The 23,826-nt window shown below is 45.4% G+C and overlaps 1 protein-coding gene and 1 long non-coding RNA gene across 4 annotated transcripts in view; one reads left to right on the top strand and one right to left on the bottom strand.

Moving 5' to 3' along the window:
- Nucleotides 1-23,826, bottom strand: part of LOC125975676 (forkhead box protein O6) — a 47,197-nt gene that overhangs the window by 11,587 nt on the left and 11,784 nt on the right. The window lies entirely within an intron of this gene.
- LOC137840610 (uncharacterized) lies at nt 7,116-9,797 on the top strand. 3 transcript variants are annotated; one of them, XR_011087376.1, is made up of 4 exons: nt 7,124-7,291; nt 7,881-8,030; nt 8,104-8,190; nt 9,266-9,797. It is a non-coding gene; the product is annotated as an uncharacterized lncRNA (long non-coding RNA). The 3 variants fall into 3 exon arrangements; XR_011087377.1 differs by having other exon boundaries at nt 7,116-7,268; nt 7,881-8,190; XR_011087375.1 differs by having other exon boundaries at nt 7,116-7,291; nt 7,881-8,190.

The raw sequence follows: 23,826 nt of genomic DNA, 5'->3' as shown, positions 1-23,826 counted from the left end.
TCATGCTGAAGGATGCTCCACTACATCCATAAAGATGCTGTTATGGGACCTGATTAGACATCAGGTCTGACTGGAACACTTTAGTTAGAAAAGCTTGTTTGGTTTTGGGGACTAACTTCACATGATTTAACTATACAGGTCTTGAGTCTGTCATTTGTGGTGTCTGTATGATGTTGGTAAGTTATTTGTGGTTTTAATTCCAGGTGACAGGCTCTCAGGCTCCTGTTGACGGTGCGCTGCCTGAACCAGCCAGAACTTGGCAGGACTCTGACCCTGATGATAACATCAAACAAGATGCCAGCCAACAGGTAACATTCAGTTAGACTTTGTTGTAAGAAATAAACTTTGTAGACCTTTTCTTGTTCTCTTAGTTTACAGCTTTTAGTTGGAAAGCTGTTCTTTAGTCAGAAGGTACCTTAAACAGCATTCAGCCAACCATTGGATCACACGGTTTTAGTGGTTCTCCTCATAGATCCCAAACGAACCAGTGGCACACACACCTATAGAAGGATTGTTGAAACATGCGCCCATGGGTGTCCAACCAAGCCAATCATTCACACACACATAACAGATTTCTGATGGCTACTTGTGGGGCCCTCCGTATGGATCTAAAGTTGTCTTGGTTATTCCAACCAAGCCAATCATTCACACACACACAATAACAGATTTCTGATGGCTACTTGTGGGGCCCTCCGTATGGATCAAAGGTTGCCTCATGTTTTTAGATCATATTTTGGTTATGGACATTATGGAGGCTGATTATATTACAGCTATAGTTCCACACATCCTCAACAGCTAAACGGCTAAAGTGTCATGCTGAAGGATGCTCCACTACATCCATAAAGATGCTGTTATAGGACCTGATTAGACATCAGGTCTGACTGGAACACTTTAGTTAGAAAAGCTTGTTTGGTTTTGGGGACTAACTTCACATGATTTAACTATACAGGTCTTGAGTCTGTTATTTGTGGTGTCTGTATGATGTTGGTAAGTTATTTGTGGTTTTAATTCCAGGTGACAGGCTCTCAGGCTCCTGTTGACGGTGCTCTGCCTGAACCAGCCAGAACTTGGCAGGACTCTGACCCTGATGATAACATCAAACAAGATGCCAGCCAACAGGTAACATTCAGTTAGACTTTGTTGTAAGAAATAAACTTTGTAGACCTTTTCTTGTTCTCTTAGTTTACAGTTTTTAGTTGGAAAGCTGTTCTTTAGTCAGAAGGTACCTTAAACAGCATTCAGCCAACCATTGGATCACACGGTTTTAGTGGTTCTCCTCATAGAGCCCAAACGAACCAGTGGCACACACACCTCTACATGGATATTTGAAACATGCGCCCATGGGTGTCCAACCAAGCCAATCATTCACACACACATAACAGATTTCTGATGGCTACTTGTGGGGCCCTCCGTATGGATCGAAAGTTGTCTTGGTTATTCCAACCAAGCCAATCATTCACACACACATAATAGATTTCTCATGGCTACTTGTGGGGCCCTCCGTATGGATCGAAAGTTGTCTTGGTTATTCCAACCAAGCCAATCATTCACACACACACAATAACAGATTTCTGATGGCTACTTGTGGGGCCCTCCGTATGGATCGAAAGTTGTCTCATGTTTTTAGATCATATTTTGGTTATGGACATTATGGAGGCTGATTATATTACAGCTATAGTTCCACACATCCTCAACAGCAAAACGGCTAAAGTGTCATGCTGAAGGATGCTCCACTACATCCATAAAGATGCTGTTATGGGACCTGATTAGACATCAGGTCTGACTGGAACACTTTAGTTAGAAAAGCTTGTTTGGTTTTGGGGACTAACTTCACATGATTTAACTATACAGGTCTTGAGTCTGTCATTTGTGGTGTCTGTATGATGTTGGTAAGTTATTTGTGGTTTTAATTCCAGGTGACAGGCTCTCAGGCTCCTGTTGACGGTGCGCTGCCTGAACCAGCCAGAACTTGGCAGGACTCTGACCCTGATGATAACATCAAACAAGATGCCAGCCAACAGGTAACATTCAGTTAGACTTTGTTGTAAGAAATAAACTTTGTAGACCTTTTCTTGTTCTCTTAGTTTACAGCTTTTAGTTGGAAAGCTGTTCTTTAGTCAGAAGGTACATTAAACAGCATTCAGCCAACCATTGGATCACACGGTTTTAGTGGTTCTCCTCATAGAGCCCAAACGAACCAGTGGCACACACACCTATAGAAGGATTGTTGAAACATGCGCCCATGGGTGTCCAACCAAGCCAATCATTCACACACACATAACAGATTTCTGATGGCTACTTGTGGGGCCCTCCGTATGGATCTAAAGTTGTCTTGGTTATTCCAACCAAGCCAATCATTCACACACACATAATAACAGATTTCTGATAGCTACTTGTGGGGCCCTCCGTATGGATCGAAGGTTGTCTCATGTTTTTAGATCATATTTTGGTTATGGACATTATGGAGGCTGATTATATTACAGCTATAGTTCCACACATCCTCAACAGTTAAACGGCTAAAGTGTCATGCTCAAGGATGCTCCACTACATCCATAAAGATGCTGTTATAGGACCTGATTAGACATCCAGAACTGACTGTAACACTTTAGTTAGAAAAGCTTGTTTGGTTTTGGGGACTAACTTCACATGATTTAACTAAACAGGTCTTGAGTCTGTCATTTGTGGTGTCTGTATGATGTTGGTAAGTTATTTGTGGTTTTAATTCCAGGTGACAGGCTCTCAGGCTCCCGTTGATGGTGCGCTGCCTGAACCAGCCAGAACTTGGCAGGACTCTGACCCTGATAATAACATCAAACAAGATGCCAGCCAACAGGTAACATTCAGTTAGACTTTGTTGTAAGAAATAAACTTTGTAGACCTTTTCTTGTTCTCTTAGTTTACAGCTTTTAGTTGGAAAGCTGTTCTTTAGTCAGAAGGTACCTTAAACAGCATTCAGCCAACCATTGGATCACACGGTTTTAGTGGTTCTCCTCATAGAGCCCAAACGAACCAGTGGCACACACACCTATAGATGGATATTTGAAACATGCGCCCATGGGTGTCCAACCAAGCCAATCATTCACACACACATAAAAGATTTCTGATGGCTACTTGTGGGGCCCTCCGCATGGATCGAAAGTTGTCTTGGTTATTCCAACCAAGCCAATCATTCACACACACATAATAACAGATTTCTGATGGCTACTTGTGGGGCCCTCCGTATGGATCTAAAGTTGTCTTGGTTATTCCAACCAAGCCAATCATTCACACACACATAATAACAGATTTCTGATAGCTACTTGTGGGGCCCTCCGTATGGATCGAAGGTTGTCTCATGTTTTTAGATCATATTTTGGTTATGGACATTATGGAGGCTGATTATATTACAGCTATAGTTCCACACATCCTCAACAGTTAAACGGCTAAAGTGTCATGCTCAAGGATGCTCCACTACATCCATAAAGATGCTGTTATAGGACCTGATTAGACATCCAGAACTGACTGGAACACTTTAGTTGGAAAAGCTTGTTTGGTTTTGGGACTAACTTCACATGATTTAACTATACAGGTCTTGAGTCTGTCATTTGTGGTGTCTGTATGATGTTGGTAAGTTATTTGTGGTTTTAATTCCAGGTGACAGGCTCTCAGGCTCCTGTTGACGGTGCGCTGCCTGAACCAGCCAGAACTTGGCAGGACTCTGACCCTGATGATAACATCAAACAAGATGCCAGCCAACAGGTAACATTCAGTTAGACTTTGTTGTAAAAAATAAACTTTGTAGACCTTTTCTTGTTCTCTTAGTTTACAGCTTTTAGTTGGAAAGCTGTTCTTTAGTCAGAAGGTACATTAAACAGCATTCAGCCAACCATTGGATCACACGGTTTTAGTGGTTCTCCTCATAGAGCCCAAACGAACCAGTGGCACACACACCTATAGAAGGATTGTTGAAACATGCGCCCATGGGTGTCCAACCAAGCCAATCATTCACACACACATAACAGATTTCTGATGGCTACTTGTGGGGCCCTCCGTATGGATCGAAAGTTGTCTTGGTTATTCCAACCAAGCCAATCATTCACACACACATAATAACAGATTTCTGATGGCTACTTGTGGGGCCCTCCGTATGGATCTAAAGTTGTCTTGGTTATTCCAACCAAGCCAATCATTCACACACACATAATAACAGATTTCTGATAGCTACTTGTGGGGCCCTCCGTATGGATCGAAGGTTGTCTCATGTTTTTAGATCATATTTTGGTTATGGACATTATGGAGGCTGATTATATTACAGCTATAGTTCCACACATCCTCAACAGTTAAACGGCTAAAGTGTCATGCTCAAGGATGCTCCACTACATCCATAAAGATGCTGTTATAGGACCTGATTAGACATCCAGAACTGACTGTAACACTTTAGTTAGAAAAGCTTGTTTGGTTTTGGGGACTAACTTCACATGATTTAACTATACAGGTCTTGAGTCTGTCATTTGTGGTGTCTGTATGATGTTGGTAAGTTATTTGTGGTTTTAATTCCAGGTGACAGGCTCTCAGGCTCCCGTTGATGGTGCGCTGCCTGAACCAGCCAGAACTTGGCAGGACTCTGACCCTGATAATAACATCAAACAAGATGCCAGCCAACAGGTAACATTCAGTTAGACTTTGTTGTAAGAAATAAACTTTGTAGACCTTTTCTTGTTCTCTTAGTTTACAGCTTTTAGTTGGAAAGCTGTTCTTTAGTCAGAAGGTACCTTAAACAGCATTCAGCCAACCATTGGATCACACGGTTTTAGTGGTTCTCCTCATAGAGCCCAAACGAACCAGTGGCACACACACCTATAGATGGATATTTGAAACATGCGCCCATGGGTGTCCAACCAAGCCAATCATTCACACACACATAAAAGATTTCTGATGGCTACTTGTGGGGCCCTCCGCATGGATCGAAAGTTGTCTTGGTTATTCCAACCAAGCCAATCATTCACACACACATAATAACAGATTTCTGATGGCTACTTGTGGGGCCCTCCGTATGGATCTAAAGTTGTCTTGGTTATTCCAACCAAGCCAATCATTCACACACACATAATAACAGATTTCTGACAGCTACTTGTGGGGCCCTCCGTATGGATCGAAGGTTGTCTCATGTTTTTAGATCATATTTTGGTTATGGACATTATGGAGGCTGATTATATTACAGCTATAGTTCCACACATCCTCAACAGTTAAACGGCTAAAGTGTCATGCTCAAGGATGCTCCACTACATCCATAAAGATGCTGTTATAGGACCTGATTAGACATCCAGAACTGACTGTAACACTTTAGTTAGAAAAGCTTGTTTGGTTTCGGGGACTAACTTCACATGATGTAACTATACAGGTCTTGAGTCTGTCATTTGTGGTGTCTGTATGATGTTGGTAAGTTATTTGTGGTTTTAATTCCAGGTGACAGGCTCTCAGGCTCCCGTTGATGGTGCGCTGCCTGAACCAGCCAGAACTTGGCAGGACTCTGACCCTGATAATAACATCAAACAAGATGCCAGCCAACAGGTAACATTCAGTTAGACTTTGTTGTAAGAAATAAACTTTGTAGACCTTTTCTTGTTCTCTTAGTTTACAGCTTTTAGTTGGAAAGCTGTTCTTTAGTCAGAAGGTACCTTAAACAGCATTCAGCCAACCATTGGATCACACGGTTTTAGTGGTTCTCCTCATAGAGCCCAAACGAACCAGTGGCACACACACCTATAGATGGATATTTGAAACATGCGCCCATGGGTGTCCAACCAAGCCAATCATTCACACACACATAAAAGATTTCTGATGGCTACTTGTGGGGCCCTCCGCATGGATCGAAAGTTGTCTTGGTTATTCCAACCAAGCCAATCATTCACACACACATAATAACAGATTTCTGATGGCTACTTGTGGGGCCCTCCGTATGGATCTAAAGTTGTCTTGGTTATTCCAACCAAGCCAATCATTCACACACACATAATAACAGATTTCTGATAGCTACTTGTGGGGCCCTCCGTATGGATCGAAGGTTGTCTCATGTTTTTAGATCATATTTTGGTTATGGACATTATGGAGGCTGATTATATTACAGCTATAGTTCCACACATCCTCAACAGTTAAACGGCTAAAGTGTCATGCTCAAGGATGCTCCACTACATCCATAAAGATGCTGTTATAGGACCTGATTAGACATCCAGAACTGACTGGAACACTTTAGTTAGAAAAGCTTGTTTGGTTTTGGGGACTAACTTCACATGATTTAACTATACAGGTCTTGAGTCTGTCATTTGTGGTGTCTGTATGATGTTGGTAAGTTATTTGTGGTTTTAATTCCAGGTGACAGGCTCTCAGGCTCCTGTTGATGGTGCGCTACCTGAATCAGCCAGAACTTGGCAGGACTCTGACCCTGATGATAACATCAAACAAGATGCCAGCCAACAGGTAACATTCAGTTAGACTTTGTTGTAAGAAATAAACTTTGTAGACCTTTTCTTGTTCTCTTAGTTTACAGCTTTTAGTTGGAAAGCTGTTCTTTAGTCAGAAGGTACCTTAAACAGCATTCAGCCAACCATTGGATCACACGGTTTTAGTGGTTCTCCTCATAGAGCCCAAACGAACCAGTGGCACACACACCTATAGATGGATTGTTGAAACATGCGCCCATGGGTGTCCAACCAAGCCAATCATTCACACACACATAACAGATTTGTGATGGCTACTTGTGGGGCCCTCCGTATGGATCTAAAGTTGTCTTGGTTATTCCAACCAAGCCAATCATTCACACTCACATAATAACAGATTTCTGATGGCTACTTGTGGGGCCCTCCGTATGGATCGAAGGTTGTCTCATGTTTTTAGATCATATTTTGGTTATGGACATTATGGAGGCTGATTATATTACAGCTATAGTTCCACACATCCTCAACAGCTAAACGGCTAAAGTGTCATGCTGAAGGATGCTCCACTACATCCATAAAGATGCTGTTATAGGACCTGATTAGACATCCAGAACTGACTGGAACACTTTAGTTAGAAAAGCTTGTTTGGTTTCGGGGACTAACTTCACATGATTTAACTATACAGGTCTTGAGTCTGTCATTTGTGGTGTCTGTATGATGTTGGTAAGTTATTTGTGGTTTTAATTCCAGGTGACAGGCTCTCAGGCTCCTGTTGATGGTGCGCTGCCTGAACCAGCCAGAACTTGGCAGGACTCTGACCCTGATGATAACATCAAACAAGATGCCAGCCAACGGGTAACATTCAGTGCGACTTTGTTGTAAGAAATAAACTTTGTAGACCTTTTCTTGTTCTCTTAGTTTACAGCTTTTAGTTGGAAAGCTGTTCTTTAGTCAGAAGGTACCTTAAACAGCATTCAGCCAACCATTGGATCACACGGTTTTAGTGGTTCTCCTCATAGAGCCCAAACGAACCAGTGGCACACACACCTATAGATGGATTGTTGAAACATGCGCCCATGGGTGTCCAACCAAGCCAATCATTCACACACACATAACAGATTTCTGATGGCTACTTGTGGGGCCCTCCGTATGGATCTAAGGTTGTCATGGTTATTCCAACCAAGCCAATCATTCACACACACATAACAGATTTCTGAAATATGGTTTCTTGTGGCTTCTTTGTTGTAAATTTTGGAGCCTTTTCCATGTTTTATATGTAAAATTTCCTGTGATATAAGGTTTTGGCATATTTCAGAGGATGTGTACAGCACCGGTCGTCTACCAGTTAAGATATTGGACAGAAATTTTAATTATTTTGAGCAAAGAAATTCTAGTCTTTATATTAATACAGCATATAAGAGTAGCTTGCAGAAACTAACAACACATTTCTTTTAATTCCCTCCATAGAGCTATCAATTATCAAAGGAGTTTCTCAAAGTGGACTACTCAGACAGTGATGATACTGACAATGATTCCCAAAAGGACTGCTCTGTACCTCTGCAAATCAATCTGCTCAAAACAAGAGTATATTAAATTTGACCAAGCATTCTTATACAGGTGCAGTTAATTTTTGTTTTAGAATATTGCTATACTGTGTTTTTTTTTCTGTACTTAAAAATCATCATTTCAGATGGGCTGATCCCAGAAGTGATAGAAGTGACCTCTTGTACCTCCGCATCTCGTGGCCCAAGTAATGAAAAGTCTGCCAAAAAGGGAGGTGAGTTTAGAGTAATCCTTTTCAATATATAACTTTATCACAGTTGCTTTTAAATTGCCCAATTGTTACTACTGTATCAGTATCTAATTATCCTCACATATGCTGCTTACTAAGATTTAGATGACCCAAGCAAGATATATTAAACACCACTTGACCTTTTTTCTTAGACATGTAAGGTCTAAACTTTTGAATTTTGTCATAAAATGAAAATTGACCCATCCTTTCTCATGTGAGTTACAGGTCATTGCTAACCTTGATTATATGTGAGATGTTTGTTTACATCTATTTTTAAATAGAGGTAATGTATACATGACACATTTACCTCAAAAGAGAGAAAGAAAAATTGCTCTAGATTAACCTATTAGTGAATATGCAAATTCACACATTGTCACACCAAGGCAGATACCATTCTTATACAGCTTGCATTTAATTTTTTACACATTATATATTTCCAAATTTACTTTTATCATCTTTGTTTGTCCATGTGTAGCATGTTATCAAAGCAAATTCCCCATACATGTAAAACACTGTCTGAAAAAAGTTTTTCTCTGATTTTTATTTTTTATTTTCCCTGATTTTGCAACAACTTGTATCTGTTCTTAATGGTTTTGTCAGAGAAATGGTGCATCCCAATGTGCTGCCATGGTGGAGTTTGACTGCCTGTGCAACCTCTGTAGGGTCCAGGAATTGCTTCATCTACCAGCAGTGACATTCTGGTCAAATGCAAAACTGCTTAAAAGTAATCAAGAAAATGAGAGACCTCTTTCCCCCACCACCAAAACTGGGGGCATTCTAATGTTACCCTTTTGTGCATCTATTTTTAATTTTGTTAATATCAAAACAGCTGACACTGAAGACCACCTAGCAACTTAAATGACCGGATTAATATCTCAGATATTAACTGATTTACTTATGTCTATTGTAGGCTCATCACTGTTGACAAAGATAGTTGACGTTATAAAATATCTCATTTGAATTATATTGTCGGATAATTGTACATAAAGTGAATGTATTCTTTATGCAATTTTGTTCTAATTAAGTTGTAAACTAAAAAGTGCTCTTCCTATGCCCTTAGGTAACGGAAAAGTTGTGAAAAGAAGCTGGACCCCAGAGGAATGTGCTGCAGTAAATAAACATTCAAGGAAGTATATATTGACAAATCAGGTTCCTGGTAAGCTTGACTGCGAGAGATGCATTGCTGCAGAACCACAAGCACCGAGCTGTTAAGTACTTTGTCAAAAAGAGAATAACCACCATGAGGAGAAAATATGAGTGAAACAGCTTCCCTTAACAGAGATAGAAACACATGGCTGGTCCTGTTTCACCATTTGTTCACTATTTGTTTGTGATTTTTTTTATGCTCCACTTCTCCTGTTCGTAAATGTTAGATTAAATAAGTTCCTTTATTCATTGGCTACATTTGTAATGTGTCCATTTAAAATTTTGACTCGACAATTATTACTTGTAAATCCTGTGTACTTTATAGTTAGCTAAAATGCAGAATTTAAATATTTTAAAATGTACCAATATGACTGAACAAATTGAAGAATATTAAGACTGTGACCAAGGAAAATGGACCAGAATCTGAATAAAGACTTCAGAATGTATTTTAGAATGCACATTTCAATGTATATCTAGTATATTTAGCCAGATGAAAGTATTAATAACACTAACAAAATTTTTAGGTTTTCTCAAATGATTAAGTCCACACAAATGCATGTTTGGGTTAGATTAGGGTTGGGGTTGAACTTGATAGATCCTCTTTATAAAGGCAGACCTAACAAGTCTTAAATCTTAACAGCAAGCTCCATAACTGGCTAAAAAAATAATGTGTGTATAGGTAGACCTCTTAAGGTTGAAATATTAAAAGCGATCCCCATAACTGACTAAAAATCTCATGTGTGTAAAGGTGGACCCCGCAAAGCCGGAATGTTAGAAACAGGCCCCAGATATGACTGAAAAACTGACATGAAAAAAAAAGTTTCAAATTGTGTTTATTGAAAGTGATTTTTAGTAACAAGATTTTTTTTGGGAGTTGCCTGATTTTTTTCATAGTTCTTGGACCACTAGAAAGGGTGGACCCCAGAACTCGGTAAATTAAGTTGGGTCCTGCAGAGGGAGGTTAACAAGGATGTGTGCGTGTGTGTGTGTGTGTGTGTGTGTGTGTGTGTGTGTGTGTGTGTGTGTGTGTGTATGCACAAGGCGGCAGGGATCAGGGGAACGGTGGAGTGAAGAGTGGGGGGTGCAGGAGGGGGGGCTCTCAACACAGGGACAGTTTTGTTCTGCGCAGGAATGAGTTTTGTCAGCTAAGCCTGTCTCCGGGCTATGGGTGGAAATTAGCGCCGGCTAAATATTCGCTTTCCCTGATTGATGTCACGGCTGACGTTGTCCCCCCCGTTTGAAGGGAAATAAAGAATTGAGGGGATAAATAGGGACAGGGTTGTTGAGGGGGGGGAGCGGCGTCTGTGGGAGCCTCCAATGAGGTCTAAAGGGCTGCACAGATATGACACAAAGGAGCCGAGACAATATGTCGTCGCGGCGACAAGTAGCGAGACTATGAAGCAACAACATGGGGACCATTTTGCATGCGTGAGCGAGAGACGTACTAGCGATTTGCCTGAGCGGCTCCGAGCGAGATGATTAAAATCCCTTTAGGAGGCTTCTTTAAGAGAGACAGATGGGCAGGGCGGCCTGTTTTTGGAAGGCAATCAAATTGAAGAGATTAAAAATAGGCCGGTCGTCTATTAGGAGGTGAGAAACAGTTACTCGTCTGCCACACGACACCATCACCCCTGCAAGCGCAATCAAACTGCCATTACTGCCACCGGGGGCCGCATTGCATCAGCAGGCGCTCTGCTCAACGGCACCGGTGGTCATTTCTTGAGAAGAAAGCTGGCCAAGCGTGTCGCCAGACCCAAACCCTATGGAGTAAGCTATCCTTTTTATGTTGCATATGTAAGTTCTCCAAATGTTTGAAGAATGATCCAATGTCACATTTTTTTTCTTTCTCAAGTCAATCAAAAAGGTTTTCCCATCCAAACCACAGCACACAGTGCACATGAGTGTTATTAGACAGCTTAAGCAGCAGATATGTCAATCTATCTTTTCACAGCCATCGCTTTGAATGCTTTTTAAGCCGATTTACCCGCAGTGTCCGCATCCCAACCAGGGCACGTGTGTGTAAATGAAATAACGGCGACGGATTCGAGTGCCTTTCAGCTGGCAAAATTACACCTGAGCACAAGGCTCACAAAGATATTCGAGCCTTGCGTCGATATTTAGGGCCGAATAAATCTCCAGGGGTACCTGGAGAAAACCCACGCAGGCATGGGCCAAGCATGTAAACTCCACACAGGGAGGGCCAGAGGTGAAATGGAACCCGCACCCTCCTAACCGTGAGGCGGTCGTGTGCCATATTTTTTTACAGTGAATTAATCAGCCCCCCAAACTCCTAAATTTAAATTTGAAATGTGTACATATTCTTGTGAGAAAATAAGAATTGTAGGGATTTTAGGGGTCCTGCAATAAAAATAAAAAATCGTGACGTGGCTTCCCTGGGCTCCCATTCTAGTCAAGTTGAATGAGTTTGTAGAGTGGAGTGATTGGAAAGGTGCTCCATATCCGCCCCCATTATTGCGCAACACGGCAGGAGTGCCATTTCGGAAAAGCCAAAAGCGTCGCTCGCTCGCACGCTCGCCGGATCAGGAAGTGGCCGTGGAGAGGGGCCTGTAATGGAGTTGGTGGGGGATTCCTGCCTGACTCCGCACTAATTGCAGCCAAGCGTTGGCCGGCCGTCAGCCGCCCCCGGTGCCAAAGGCAAGCGTTGGCATCAGGCGACGACCACAGTGGCGGCGAGGCGGGGCGAAGGGCCGCCGCGGCTTTGGGGGCTAAAAATAGACGCGGACAGATTAGCGGAGCATCTGAGACCCGGACAGGGGATCGGAAAATCCACTCGGCTAATGCCAGGGACAGCTGAGTGTTGCCGGTGGGCGTAAAGGGGACACAATCTGGGCCTCGCATCTGACGCCCACGCATGTTAAAGCAGAAAAAAAACTAAGTGTTGCGGTGGACACACAGAGCTGCTTTTCTTTTTCTCTTTTTTTTTGTGTTAGCGCCGCTACCTGCAAGGGAGGCCGAGCTCACACCCACCCACGGAGGATTCACACAACAGGTGTTTGGGCTCGGCCACCTGTGGGGCCGGCAGCCTGCTCGCACTTCGCACGCTCGGTGCCGAGGGAGCAAACTAACATTTTCCACTGAGCTTGCCATGCCTGGAGACCAGGCGCTTTATGAGCCTTGTTGCTGTTTTTTTTATTTATTTATTTTTTTTTTTTGACAAGATGGGCAGAATCTGAACGTGCGAGCCTTCACAGGTCCACGTGTGCACCTGTGTGTCGAAAAGGCGTCATTATTTATACTCGAGAGCGCTTTAATAGCCAACAGACGCGGTGTGGATTTGATTATGCCGACTTCATCTACATGTATGCCGTTTCTTTCTTTATTTTGGTTTTTCCCGGCCGCGTGTACTCTCATTCAGAACGAGATTCTAATTGACCTTGTGCGAAAGGTTAGCCGGACCCCACAAAAAGCAGAGGAGCCGCTGAATGTGTGCGTGTACGGAAATTTGAGCAAGCGCCGCCACCGACTCGACACTGAAGGGCCATACCTCGACAATCATCAAGGAAGAAGCTCGTTGCCAAGGCGCGAGAACTCGTTGCGCAACAGTTTGGTGGCCTCGCTTGTGACTTTTCCAAGCTGTAATCCATAACTCACTAGATGAGGAACTTTGGAATCGGCACAAGCTTCAGAAACGTCGTCTCTCGGTGACGGCGGCGACGGAACTCACAAGAACTTCCCAGCAACTTGCATCTCACTTGCAATGGTCCAAACTCGTAAAACGGGGCACTTTGAAGTCAAAGTACCACAGTCAATGAATCTTTCGACATCAGAGTAAGCTGCTGATGCAATTGTGCTGCCTCTGCCGAGCGCAAACAAACTCAAATCGTGTTTTTTTTCTTTACTGCCTTTTTTTAGCCTCCTCCCTATCTCATTGGTAATGATGAGAATCTCATTTCCCACGTTCCAAAGGTCAGCGAACACCTCTGATCACACTTTAATGAACATTATTCTCAGCATTTAATTCAATTTGGCTCGCCGCTGCCACACTCAAATTCCTCGCACTGCCCCTTTAATCGCATTCCGCCGTGTCAGAATAAAGCACAATACCGCGCACATCACTGAGGGTGAAGTGAAGTCAGTCAAGAGCTAGTTTGGGTTACATGTTAAGAAAATAAGCTTCTTAATTTTGCGCTCTCAGTTAAAGTGGCGGAAATAAAATACGCACACACTGAAGTGACACAAAGCCTGGCACACCGGGCACACTCATTACGGCAATGCCAAGCTACCAGTTGCTAAGGAGACCTGTGGGAGAAGGAGGGTTCCGTGTTGTTGCCATAGCAGCCAGCTCGCTCCCTGCCAGCCAGCTCCCTCGGGGTGGGGAAGAAACAGCGCCAGAGGTGGGCGGGAGGTGGGGGGGTGAAGTAGGTACAGAGGTAGGGGGCAGCGGGGGAACTTCATTAGGCCTGCCCCACGTGAGCACCCGCTTGCACAAAAAGAGGACAATGAAACAAAGTGGACGAGAATACCGAGAGGAACGCCCACTTGGAAGTTGCTTGGGAGGCAGAGGTCGAGCAAGGCTGCGTGCATGTTCGTTTGTGTGTTTTCTCCGCGACGACCTTGACCTTCAGATCCAGACGCCCCACCCTCTAAAGGCAGACGCGCATCACTTTGTACGCAAAAAGATTTTTAGTGACTGTCAAAGATACTGTTTGAGATGCTAGCCTGTTTGCATGATCGATGATCGATTCATAGTCTTATTTATTTTTATTTTAACTGCGGTGTAAAGGTATTATTTTTTTATGCATCCAGAAATTCTTTGATGATCACGAAATCTGTAACAGAAAAACAAAGTTTTGGTTTCCTCACTTTGGACACTGATGTATCTGCGACGTTCAATGTGGTCGTGCGCAGTCTGCCATTAAGCACATTCAAACATCTGTTTTTTTCTTTTTCTGTGTACCTTCCAAAAGTCCACAGCAATTAAAAGTTGTCTTAATTTTAATTAGCTGCAGAATCAGCTCACCAGTTAACATCTCGGCAAACCGTCCAGTCAAGTTATTGATTTGATTGTGCAGGAAGCCTCTCAGGTCAGGAATCAATTTTTCTATTTGTCCTTTTATGGTCATAGCTGCAATTTGAATACGCCGCAAAGATGACGGTCAACGCCGGCCGCTCGGTTAATGAGGTTCAGATCAACACGATAAGTGACTTGCCGTCACGGCCGCTGCGCTCATTATGTTTCCGCAAGCTGATGACGTGCCCACGCTTTTCCCCCTTGTTGTTGTTTGTTACTTTTTGTGTCTGTGTCTGAAAGTTTAGCGTCAAATTGAGGGAAATGTCAAAATGCCAAATGTCTCCTCTCGGACTTAAACGAGCGCCTTTAAGTCAGCGAGCGGCTAATGAGCGTCTCTTCTCGACAATGCCGCCGCTGTTTTTGTTTACGACTTCAGCGACAAGGATGGTAAAAAAAAAAACAACTGAAGAAAAAAGGATGGTTGGGGATAAATCAGGAGAATCTGGCAGCATTTTTAAGAGGCGTGTTACGAGACCGGCGCATCTTTTGCAAAATGATTCAGGACCTGATTCTATGCGCACAATGAGAACGTTTAGGCTGAATTTACTTCCCCTGCTTCAAGTGACGACATTCCCACTTTTTGCTTTCACTTCCGCTTCGTCTTATTCAATTAGTTTTTTTTTCCTCACATTTATTTTCAATTCAAAGGACATTGTGCTGCTCCTTCTGATGTATCCACATTGGCCACCTGGGGCAGCGTAATACATTCATGGAGCGTGTCAAAACTCCTCTGCAGCATTCTACAAAGAGGATTTGAGTAATGGGCAGGTTGCTGAAATGGTTCTAATACCGCCACGCAGATGATACTGTTACCACGTCTGTGGCGTTTTGCATGTTTTGTTAGCATTAAGCTAAATATAGCCGAGTTCTCAGGCAACGCGCAGTGCTTGGATCTGGAGTCTTTGCTTGTAAGTCAAAGCGGTAAGACAACTTCCAAGTTGGGTCCCTCATATCTCAAGGCTTGCCATTGCTTGGACTTGCTGGGTGAGTCCAGCCTGAGAGAAACCACTTGGCAGCACAGCCAGGGTGAGAAAAACCTGCTTCATACTTGGCACGTCACATCGATGTTGAATGCCCCCGTGCACACAGGCGCCCCTTGACCCCGCTTATCAAATCATCTTCAGCAATGTCTCCTGACATATTGGTGACTGGTCCTTTAATCAACACAGGGCGCGCGCGAGCCTCGCGGCCCGTCCGATAAGCCGCAATCGATCCTCTGCGCTGGCTATTTTTGTCCATTGCGAGCATTTTGGCTTTTTGTTTACTAAACCAATTTCACACAGATCAGATGAGATTAAGAGTTTAAAAAAGAAGAAGAAAAATGAACTAACAAGTTGTTGTTGCTAAATTCCCGCAAGCCCGCATATCCGGTACACAGTAAAAAGGAATGAGGGGGAATTCCCGCTTATGTTTGCTTTTAGTGGACATCATCATGTGCTTGTACGCTCAGAAAATATCAAATGGCAATGTAGCACGCATCTAAACAACCAATGAAAAAAGGCTGTTAACTGCATTCTGGACTGCCTCAAATTGATTGAAAGCGATAAATGTCCATCAATCTGTCCATTTGCTACGGAGCTCGTTGTCGTTTGGGTGGCGGCTGAGCTGGAGCCGACCCCGGCTGACGCATGGGCGTGTATCGAAAAAAAAAAGTCACAACAGTTTAGGAGTTGCACATCAGACATTTCCATATTCGGGAGATCAGTCCCTGACGGTGAAAGTCGCTAAATGTCGCTAATGACAGAGACGAGTCTCTCACTTTTCACAGACAGCAACGACTTGCTTGTAATTGTTGGCGGTAAATTCCGGAGAAGTGCAGACATGCATCACAGATAAACGCGATTTGTTGCATCAAACTCTTCCTATTAGTTTTATGCCAATTTTAGATCAAGTTATCTCATTTGGTCTTCAGGTGGAGCATAACCAGCGCCCGACATGGTTTGATACCACCGCACACTCTTGCACCCCCCCCCTGCCCCCGTTTGAAGCTAGCATGAGGACGATGAGATCCGGGGAGGCGCCTCTCATCTGAGGGGAATGAGGATGCTTGCGAGAGGGTGCGGGGTTGTAAGGAAATGCTTAAGTACCCCCTCCCCACCGAGCTCCGTGAAACAAAAAAGCGCCCAATTAAGTCAGTTTGAGTTAAGGTCTTTTTGTGTGTGTGTTTATTGTGAGCGGGGTGGGGGATTGAACTGTGGATGCAATAAATGGAAATAAGGGGGAAATACGCTAAGTGGCTGAGACTATCTAAAAGGCGGCAGTGTATATGTGTGTGTGTGTGTGGGGGGGGGGGGGGGGAGGCTTGCTTTTTCCTTTGCTTGTTGTGTCCCATCACCCCATTCTCCCGCCTTGGAGGGCTAAAGCGGGCTCTCAGCTCCTCGACGGGAGACGCTGAAATATTAATCGCCACGTTCCAGCCGCCGACGAGCGAACACAATCGCTTCAAACTCCCACCCTAATGAGTGTGTTCATGAATGGCTAATGCGCACAGATGGGTGGCTGATGACGGGATGGCTCGCAACGGGGAGGAGGCTGTATGTGTGTGTGTGTGTGTGTGTGTGTGTGTGTGTGTGTGTGTGTGTGTGTGTGTGTGTGTGTGTGTGTGTGTGTGTGTGTGTGTGTGTCTGTCTGTGTGCGTGCGTGCGTGCGTGTGCGTGCGTGTGCGTGCGTGTGTGTGGAGGGGGTGCGTAGGAAGAAGAGGTGGGGGTTGTGGAAAGTGAAATTTAGGCAGGGAGCAGGGATGCTAGCTGCGTGGGGTGGGAGAGGCACAGGCACGCCGTGACCTTTTAAGAGCCTCCTGAAAACTTAATTAAGACTAACCCTTCTCTATACTCCCTTCATCACACACACGCACGCGCGCACACACACACACACACATACAATAGCGATAGCATTAGCACGAAAGTGGACTACGACGAGCTCCCGCCCATACGTTACTCCCCGTTTGGGATGCCCACAAACTGCCCGGCTCAAGAACAGCTTCCACCACCAAGCTGTGAAATGCAAGTTGCATGGGTTTAATGTAAGAAGTAACGACTTCAACTGCGTAAGTGCAATCTGTACAATCACATGTAAATCCTCGCTCGGCTACCATACGACCGTCAAGACAATCAAAACTAATATTCTAAGCACAAGTGTGTCTTGATTATTGTGCGCTTATATTGATATATACCTCAACACAGGCGCTTGCGCCTCTCATCTGAGAGTTGAGCCCTTTGCACACACAAACGGATAAGCAAAACGTCAGTAAAGGACGAGTGCAGACTTTTCATGTTCTCATCTCGAGTTAATCGAATACACGGGTCGACATTAAAACTGCACGAAGCGCTAAGTACATCCTTACTCACCCCCCGCGCGGCCGCAACTCATAAAAAGTGAACGAGCCGCCGCAGAATAGTCGATTCACCCGAATTGACGTTCGGCGGCTTCAGAGTGCGGCGCGAGGGGGTCCGTGTCTGCTTTACGACAGCCCTGACGTTTGCAGAAGAGAAGGCGCCCCTCGCTTGCTGCTGTGCTAGGAGCCTGTCATTGGATTGTTTTATTAAGCAGACAAGATTTGGCCCTCAAAACTTCAGAATTCATCCTGTTGCTTTAGTCAACGTGACGTTCGCCATGCGTGCTTCTTGCCGCCTTTTGACTTCCAGGTGACGTCAGAGCCCTAACATCGCGCCTTTGCGAACCGAGGATCACTCGGTGAGGGGAGAATAGACGCGCTCGGGGTGTTGGAAGTTTTGTTGGGGTGGGGGGCGTCAAAATGCCATGGCCATGAGAGCTCGCATTTGCTCTAATTTCCTCGCTGACGTCATGTGCAGCAAAATGCGGGTTACCGCGTCATCCCAGAACGTTTCCGCGGAGGCCACCTGGGGATTAAGAGCAAGCCACGCGTATGCAGACGCACATGCACGAAGCGCACGCGCACGCATACACATATGCAGCAAAGTGCATCTAATTAGAGGCGTGAGATGCTCTGACCTAATTCCTAACCTCTCCTCCGCCGCAGCCAGTCTCGGGGCCTGAGCTCGCATCGGTTGGATTAGGCGGGAAAATGGAGAGTGGCGCACAGTGCGGGAGTGGGAGCGCGATGGGATTCCGGCGGGGAAGGCGAGGGTGGTAATGGATTCATACGGGGGACGCTGACATATTTTCAACACCGTATTTATGCAAACAGTGGGCTGGGCTGTTACGCAAACTGTAGACGGATGGCAGGCATCTCGTTGGGGAGGCCCTTTCTTGTGTAAATGCATTTTGGAGGCGTGTCCGGATTTTCACCTATGGCGGGTGTGTCCGGAACGTACCCCACACAATAAACGGAGGGTCTTTGTACCTAATAAAGTGTCCAGTTGCATGGCGTGCCACTATTATGCGTCATCACATGTTCAAGACCCCCAGCGGGCAAGCTTGCCGGGATCACCTTGATGTCCCCTGATGGTCTGTCTGTCCGTCACATGGAAATTCACGCTGACGGACGCGGGCGTATTTAAAGTGAAGGTGCGTGACAGGGGAGAGGGGTGAGGGGTGGGGCAGCATGTGTGCCAAGTGAGAGACTGGCTGACACACATCTGTCAGCATCTTTGCATGAGATGATACATGCGCGTGGAAAGGTGCTGCACCTTTGCATTTTGTGTGTGTGTGTGTGTATGTGTGTGTGCGTGTGTCCGTGCGTGTGTGTGTGTGTGTGTGTGTGTGTGTGTGTGTGTGTGTGTGTGTGTGTGTGTGTGTGTGTGTGTGTGTCAGAGCTCTCCTGGAAGGAACGGGGGCAGGAAGGGAACGGAGTGGTGGGGTGGGGGGGGCTGTTCGGCTGCAGCAGCAGCAGCAGCAGTTTCCGCCTGAGTGCGACTGTCAGTGGGCATCAGTCAGCCCAGCAGTGTGGCAGGACACGAGGATCATTAGTGGAGACGGAGGAAGCGAGAGAGGACGCCAGAGTGGAGATGTGGGGAAAAGGGGAGAAAAGGGGGCGGGCGGGCAGGCGAGCGAGCGGCTGTGTGAGTCGACCGCCGCGTCTTAATATCCCGTCTTGAGAGCATTACGCACACGGCACTGCACTTTCCTCTCAGTCACGCAATCGGCCCCTGTGCCGAGATCCCGGTCGGGGCCTCCCTCGCCATGCACCTCCCCTCGTCCCGGCTGTCCTCTCTCAAGACGTCCTCACTTAAGATAAGAGGAGGTGCGTCGCAGGTTTGCGCTCCACCATTATTTTTTTTGTCCGCTCCACATCCTGCCTTGAGCTTATCCTCTCGGCTACTTGACCCGCCGCTAACCGCAACGAGGTGGAACAGCTGTGCGACACATGTTGGCAGACGTACCCAGCGTGGACGGGACGCCGGGTCGCGCCACAAAGGGGAATGAACATCGTGTCAGTGAGAATTTGGGGGGTGATGGACACAAGAGCTAATTTGCTGGCTTGCCATCTCGTCATTATAGGGTAGCACAAAATTGGACAGTCTGTCCAAAGGCTGGCAATGGACACAAACAAGTCTGGTTGAAATGGTCACTTGACCCGGTTCACAAGTTCCGGAGAAATTGCACCTTTGGGGTAATTGAAACTTATTAAAAGACATTTTTGAAGACCAAAAATAAGATGCAAGCATACTGCACACATTCTCAGTGTCGATGTACGTGCCTTTAAGAGGCGGGGCCTGGTGGGCTGTCATAGCTGTCCTTCCCCACAAGGGAGGGGCATAAAAGGACACCGGTATGATATAAGTCATCAAGTGAGGGGGACGAACCAACACTGCAGAAAAGCTTCATGAAAGTAAAACGTGTGATTTTCAGCACCTGACCTGACACAACAAGGCGGGAAATTGAGGACGACTGCATAAAGTTCACAAAGACAGTCCAGCAACAAAATCTGAATTCATCAGAGCCTCAACAGATGCTTGATACAGGCTAGCATACTGTCAAGACACGGCAGGTCACGATGGGAAACTATCCTTAAATGGCAATTACACTGGCTGAATTTCAATTCCCCGTGGCAAACTATTGAATAGGCTGTAAAAGGTTGCTAGCAGGAAGGAGCGTGAAAGCTTTTCCTGCTGGTTGATCAAATGCTGTTAGTGCTCTGAAATCAGTGCGCCTGGCAGACGTCACAGCGTCGCGACCCCTGAGCTCAACGTCTTTTCCCATTCGAGGTGCAGCGTCGGTGGCAAATGGCCGCCACGCAAAACACACCAGATGAACTACTAAGTGCAGTGTGAAAAGGCCTTGACAGACATCTCCTTTATTATAAGGCTGGTGATTGCGCTGCTCATTTATTGGCAGACGCTTGCCAAGACGCATTTCATAAAATGCAAACCTGGAATCTCGTCACTATGTCAGATTACAGCTCCTCAACACTTGTGCCAATATTTGCTAATGAGCCCATTTCAACTTGCCTTCTGTCTGTCATCCACTTGGCTTCCTTTGCCTCCCTCCCTTCCGGCATGTCCCCACGATCCCTCGGCGGGTCTGCGACCTGCACCGCGATGCCCTATGCTGAAAACCAGACTCAACATGGCTGACATTTACCAAACACGGTGGTGTCTACAAAGCTAACCGTGTTAGCGCAAGCGGTAAATCCTCCCCTGGCTCACCGGGATTGCGGGTTCACGGCTCCCGTCTGTTTGCTTTGCTCTCATAGCATTTGCTCCTATGCTAACACTTTTAACGGCCACGTCAGCGGCAGCTCAGATTTAGCTCGTCGTTTAGCATGACGCCATGCTAATGGCTGTATCATCACGAGGTCGCGCCGATTCAATCTGGCTACACGCCAGACAAACTGGCAGATTAACGTTATTGGCGTCTGACAAACAGAGAACGTGCGAGCGAGTGAGTGTTTGTCAGAGGACGTAGACGGCTCAGAGAAATTAGGACTTGCAATAAATTCTCAATTATTTGGAGTAGCACGGACAATGTATAGGACGGCTACACAGACTTGGGCCTGCCTGGCCGATCTGCTTCAAACAATCACACCGTTCAGTGGAGTCTCAGACACTGAAAAAAATCGGGGTGTTTTACCTTCAATTGGTTTGGATTTTAAATTGATCTTATGAATTTGAAGCGATGATCGAGAAAATGACGTCGAAGCAGCAACTGAGCAACATTTGGATGAACGTTCACTGACTGCTGTAACGTAAACGTAGGTCATCCCGAGCACGATTTCCAGCGTGCACAAGCACAGAAAGCACCAAGGTCAGTGAACGTCTCACAGTCACACACAAACTTGCCCTTGTTCAGTTACCACCTCAACCTAATCACTATTCCAGACGCACCGCCACCTCCTTCTAGACAAGCACACACACGCAAAGAGTCACCCACGGACAAGCTTGACCCCCCTCCTTTCTTTGCAGCCCCCCACCTTCCCTCTCACAGCTACTAGCCACTCATCTAGATTCTCGCGCCGCCACGGAAATCACTTGCGAGGATTTAAGGAATACTCGACTGAGTTGATTGCAGCTATGAGGGGTCAGGGAAGCTAAGTGTGTGTGTGTGGGGGGGGGGGGTCTTTAACGATTGCACACGTGAGACAAAGACCCTCCATGATTGGCCGTATGACATCAGAGGTGTCACTGCTACACACCCACTCAAGTCGGGGACAAAAAAAACATGAATGACGGCACAGCGTCAAAAACTTTGCATCAGGAGCAAGCCTCAGAAGTTGAGGAATAAACTGCTTGAATTTATTTTTGGGGGAAGACTCCCAAGCATTTTGCAACCAGAGTTGGCCACAATTTGTAGAGGCTGGTTTTACAGGCGACACATCCACATATAGTTCATAATCGCACATACGAAACTAAATAAATAAATGCGAAAAATAATAAAAATAAATAATTAACAGATTATAGCCTAGACTGAGAACTAGACACAAGACCACCACGTACGGAGAACGAACCAATCAGAGGAAAGTTTTTGTTCCCATATCAAATCCAATGCAAACAAAAAATTCCAAAATTGTTGGATATCAATTAAAAAAACTGGACCATTCAAAATCTGTTATTTCTCAGTAACAACTAAAGTTTTGAAGAAGGACATCCTTCATAGCCCGAATTTTCTTACATAAAAGGAACAATCGAAGAGGACCTTGAACAAAAAAGTTAGGGTTAGGGTTAGGGTATTATAAGATTTGCTTTCCAAGTAAACTGCACTCAGTAAAAACGTGAGCACAAAACACAATTGCATCGAATGCACCGGCCTTCCTTCTTCTTCTGCAGGTTTAACTGGCAGTTGGCAAATGGCTCGTTGGTGCTACCAACTGATTATTTTCTTCAGCCAGCGAGTGATTTCAAAATTCTTGCAATCATGCCGTTGGAGCCTGGCGCTATTGAGTGACGTATTAAACTTTTGGACAATTTGCCAATTTGGAACAGAGTCAAGAAATATAAAGTAGATGCAATTGAATTGCTTTGTGGGCCGCATAAAACGATACGGTGGGCCTGATCTGGGCCTCGGGCCTTGAGTTTGACACCTGGGCCTTATGTAACACAATGTGCAGCTGCACCCAAAATACACAACACGCACGCACACACAAACACACACACACGCACACTCGCCCCTACCCCCGCACCATTTACCCATTTGGCACTAATTGAGGGATCTTTTTTCAGAAGCTGTAATTGCACACATTTAATTATTTATTTTGATGGGAGGCAATCTGGTGTATAGTAGCGCGTCTGCGTGCGTGCGTGTGTAAGCGAAAGAGCACGGGTGGGCGAGATAGCGCGGGTCAGCGCGGCTTTTTAGGTAAATGTGTGTGAGGGCATCTCTACTGTAAGCTAACGGTCTGGTGGGATTTGGACGTACGAAGGGCAGTATATGAGGAATCGGCTGAATGGTGTGCGCATGAGCGTGCGCGATGCATCCCAAAGTGCGCGAGCTCTCTGAGTGCACTAATGGACGCATACTTGAAGTGAAGTGTGCAGAATGTGGCTGAAGTGCAGCCAAGTCTGGCTGGGAAGCTCCGTGTCTCCACTCTCAACTCTTCTTCTTGCTCGTCGCCTATCAAGGTTCAGATTTTCATCTTCTCAGATTCTCATCACCCACCCTCCCCCCCCACTATGAAGCGGGTGGCCGGCAGTCTGGCCTGGCCTCCCGCTGTGCTGTGAGCAGAATGAAATAAGGCGAGATGACATGTAACCACCAGTAGTCTTGACCTTTATCAAGCCCGACCGCCCGAGGCAGGCTGAATGAGACATTAAGAAAATGACTGAGAATTATTAACCCCTACTTACTTATATACACACACAGGCACACACACACACGCACACACACACAAATTTGCACCGGCTGTGGACTGCTTTTCTTTTTTAACACCCCGGATAGTTAATTTGACGGCATGGTGGCGAAAATTTATGGATTCATCTGTTTGAGTCTTATTCCACAAATTAATCAGAACGTGTTTCGATGAGTAGGCGCACACGGAAAGGTCGTTTTTGCCTGCAGTTCTCCTTTCAAAAGGTTTTAGGTTGGTG

The sequence above is a fragment of the Syngnathus scovelli genome, chromosome 9, assembly GCF_024217435.2.
Source record: "Syngnathus scovelli strain Florida chromosome 9, RoL_Ssco_1.2, whole genome shotgun sequence".
Taxonomy (NCBI): domain Eukaryota; kingdom Metazoa; phylum Chordata; class Actinopteri; order Syngnathiformes; family Syngnathidae; genus Syngnathus; species Syngnathus scovelli.
The sequence above is the reverse complement of the archived record's forward strand: the minus strand, read 5'-3'. Positions and strand labels throughout refer to the sequence as shown.